Below are 4,356 nucleotides of genomic sequence, written 5' to 3'. Positions count from 1 at the left end.
AAATTTTAGTGCTTTGACTAGTTTGTTCCTTTTTGCAGTTGGTCGTAATTCATTTCTGGCTTCTTATGCTTTTCTGCAAGCAGATTTCATTGCACTTATTGTGTTCATATCATTTTCTTGGGGATTATTTGTCGGACAACCAACCTGGAGTTTTGCCTCTGTGGAGTACCACCCGGTAAGTCTGGCTTAGCATCTTATGTCCAGTAGGTACTTGGTAAACATTTGCTAAATGAAATTACTCCTTGAAATTTGGGGAAAAGTGAATAAGACTATCTAGGACAAAAAATCAAAGCCAAAAATAGTATATGAATATTCTAGCCCAGGGGCAGTCGCTACTGAAAGAATCAAGGAAATAATAAAATGATAGACAGGGAAGGATAGAAAAGACTTAACAATATACATATGTTCTGTCTTTGCTGTTTTGGAGAATGGTGGATAAGTAGTGTTTCCTGATTCTGAAGCATTGCTGAACAATTTAGTTGTGGTTTACCATCTTTTGGTTCCCTCTTCAGTGATTGACCTATCGAAAAGTCTGTCCTAAATTTTTGGACTGGGGCACAGTTCCCTCCATCGCTTTGGGGGAAAATCATTAATATGGCATACTGCAGATCGGAGGGCAGGACCATTGAGGGTGTCATAGACATTAGCTCTGTGGAATTCTGCTAGCAATTTCCAAGTGATGATGAGGACTTGTGGGTATATGTTGAGATCATTCAGCTTCCTGAGTACTACATTCCCCAGCTACTTAGACATGGGTTAAAATATTAAGATGTCCTAGTTCAAAAGCTTGAATTCAATTGATTGATACTGATAGTGCCTGTCCAAGTGACCAGCTGAAAGACTTGTTTTGTGTATGAAATAGTTCTGAAAGTGGTGAGATACAAAAAGATTTTAGAATCACTGCTCTATTGAGAGAAATTAGGGGGAAATGATTACATTTAGAAGCTGCTAGAGTTATCCAGTGTTTGCTGGTCTTTGCAACAAACTGTGGAGAATGGGTGGTATGTAATGCTTTGGCAGGCTTCAATCACTGATAAAAGATCATGTTAAAATATCTTTATGCTTTCTTGTTACTTGGCACAGTCATCTCTTCCTGTATTGTATTTGGAATATCATGGAGAGAAAATAGATGGCCAAGAGCTTCAGTGTAGGCAAGAACTCTTAATTTTTCTTTAAACTTTTTACTGGGAAAGTATACACACACACACACACACACACACACACACACCCCATGGCCCTTTACCCCAAAATGCTTCAATATAGTTGACTTAAGTAAATTTAACATTGATAGACTTGAATCCATCATTTGTATTCCACTTTTGTCAGCTGACCCAATAATGTCCTTTAAAGAAGTTCTCCCACTGCCCTGTAATCCCAGGTCCAGTCTAGGGTCCAGCATTACATTTACTTGTCTTGAATCCAGCTTTTTTTTTTTTTTTTTTGGTGGAGGGGGTTGGTGGGTAGGTCTCACTTTGTCGTCCAGTGGCATGATCACGGCGCACTGCAGCCTCAACCTGGCTCAAGCAATCCTTCCCCCTCAGCCTCCTGAGTAGCTGGAACCACAGTCTCATGTCACCATATCTAATTTTTTTTTTTTTTTTTGGTAGGGACAAGGTCTCACTATGTTGCCCAGGCTAAGTCTCAAACTCCTAGGCTGAAGCAATCCCTGCTTCCTTGGCCTCCCAAAGCACTGGGATTATAGGTGTGAGCCACTGCACCTGCCTGCCTTTAGCTTCTTTTAGTCTAGAACATTTTCACTGGCTTTCTTTGTCTTTTATGACATTGACATTTTAAAATAATACCGTCATTTTGCCTCCTCTTCCTTTTCTTCTTCTTTTTTAAATAATAGAATGGTCCTTGTTTTAAATTTATTTGATGTTTTCTCATGATTAGATTCAGGTTTTGGCTGATGTTAAGTTCCTCACAGGATATCACATCTGGAGGCACACACAGGCCATCACACCAAGGTGATGTCAGTTTTGGTCATCTGGTCAAGGTGTTGTCCTATTTCTTCACTATATAATTTTTTTCTCTGTTGCAATGAATAAGCAGTCTGTAGGAAGAGGAGCTGTTACATTTTAAACAGAAAATGTATTTGACACTGATGGAAAGGAGAGGAGGAAAATTAATGACATAAATTTCAAAGCAGCTATTAAATTATTTGATTGCATTCCTCCTCTTTTACTATGTCTGCCAAAATTGATAAAAAAAATTTTCTAATAAGAATGTTTTAAATAGTGGTATCTTAATAAGCATCAGAATTAAGCCTGATAAATAAATTCCTTCCTTCCTAATTTCCTCCTCGGCAAAAATAATAGTTGTATAAATTTTATTATGCCTGATAAGATAGGGTTTTGGAAAAACAGACCTAAGGTGTTTCTGATACTGCAGATGGCCTATGGTGATCCAATGGGATAAAGACTCTAGGTAGGTTGTCATTTGGTCATAAAATATGAGTTATCTTGGGTTTCCATAGAGACATCTAGACTTAAAATGTTGTAAGCACTGCTTCTTTCAAAACGTCAGTAAAAACAGCAGAAGCCAAAGCTCTTGAAAAAATTACTTAAATCTTTTTTTAAAAGTAGTATAGCGCCTTGTTAAAAATCTGTGGTGAAGCCAAAGCTTGTCTTTCTCAGTGGTCCTACATGAACTGGCCTTGAATAGCCCCAGGGAAAAGAGACACCAGGAACTGGTTTCTCTGCCTTTTGGCAAAGGAATAAGACTACATTGACTTCATCTATGAAGACAACAGCCAACTATTTCCTTTGTAAATTGCTAATTTTGTGTAGTGAGGAAAGGAGTGATGGGCGATGTGATTTTTATGGGTAAGACTGGTATAAGTTCTGCTGAAAGTTTGACATCTTTAGAATCTTACATTTTCTTCAAGTTGAACTAATAAAACAGGCTTGTGACGATTATTTCTAACCTGATTTCTAAGTGGATATTGGGTTGAACACCACGTGTCCATGACTATTAAGGAGGCTTCATGGTGTAGTTTGACAAAGGCTCCCTCCTTGACCTAACTTCAGTCAGGCCCTGAGTCTTCTTTTCAACCAGGACTCGACCTTGGTCCCCGTTCGTGATGGGCCCATATAGCCCAGCTTTAGCAAGAATCCTGCTAAGTCAGTTTAGAGAGAATCCCCCATCCTCAATATCTATGAAATTTTTCATCCCCTACTTTTGATGTGTAAGTTCTCGGCCCCCCCTTCAACGAGAAGCCTGTTAAGTTCATTTTGCAAGAACTCGTCTACTCTTGATACCTCCTCTTAGTAATTTTCTAATCACTGACCCCCTCACTCTGCCCATTAGTTTTAAACTCCCACATGTTCAGGTCGTATTCAGAGTTGAGCCTGAACTCTTCCTCTGTTGCGATAGTTTTAAAACCTATCACTGTAGTCCTGAATAAAGTCTTCCTAACCTTAACAAGTGTCAAAATAAATGTTTCTTTAACATGTTGAAGCATGAACTTGAGAATCTAGAGCAGGAGGCCACAAAGTATGGCCCGTGGGCCACATCCAGCCCACGGCTTGTTTTGGTACCACTCATGACTTAAAAATGGGTCTTACAATTCTGAGTGATTGAAAAAAAATCAAAAGAAGGATAATATTTAGTGACCCATGAACCTTATATGGCAATCAAATGTCAGTGTCCATAAATAAAGTTACATTGGATGACAGCCATGCCCATTTGTTTCTGTGTTGTCTGTGGCTGCTCTTGTGCTGCAGTGGCAGAGTCGAGCAGTGGTGACAAACCATGTGACTCACAAAGCCTAAAGTATTTAGCATCTGGCCCTTCGAGAAAATGTTAGCTGCTCCTGGTCTAGAGTAGGTAAAAGGCTGAGATTGGAAGCTGCTTGTTCAAATTCTGTGACTTTGGAACCGAATAATATGGCTCATTGTGAATTGTTTCAGTACCACGGTTTTGTTTTTTCCTTTTGAAAAGCTGGTGCAGAAATGTAAAGGAAAAATCCAAGACAACAAAACGTTTTCTGGCTTAGAATGTTTTATTTCCTTATATACATTTTAAGAGAGTCGCAAGGATAACAGAAAATGTATCATTTTATTTGGGTTTAGAAATAAATAATTTATTTATGATCATCATGTTTAAAATATTATTTTCTGTTACTGTCTCTGTTTTACATCAAGTAAGCTGAGGCACAGGGAGATTATGTAACTTGCCCAAGGTCACAGAGTGCTAAGTGACCACATCACTCAGAAGGAGCTAGTTAAACCAATGTAACAGCCTTCAAGTTTTAGTGGCTTAAAACAAAAGCTTATTTTTCTCATGCCTTGCTTCTTGTCCATCTCAGGTCAGGCCAGGAGCTTAGTCTAAAGGAAACTCTGCCATCGGGGACAT

Source organism: Piliocolobus tephrosceles, chromosome 5 (assembly GCF_002776525.5).
Source record: "Piliocolobus tephrosceles isolate RC106 chromosome 5, ASM277652v3, whole genome shotgun sequence".
Taxonomy (NCBI): domain Eukaryota; kingdom Metazoa; phylum Chordata; class Mammalia; order Primates; family Cercopithecidae; genus Piliocolobus; species Piliocolobus tephrosceles.
Note: the sequence above shows the minus strand (reverse complement) of the source record.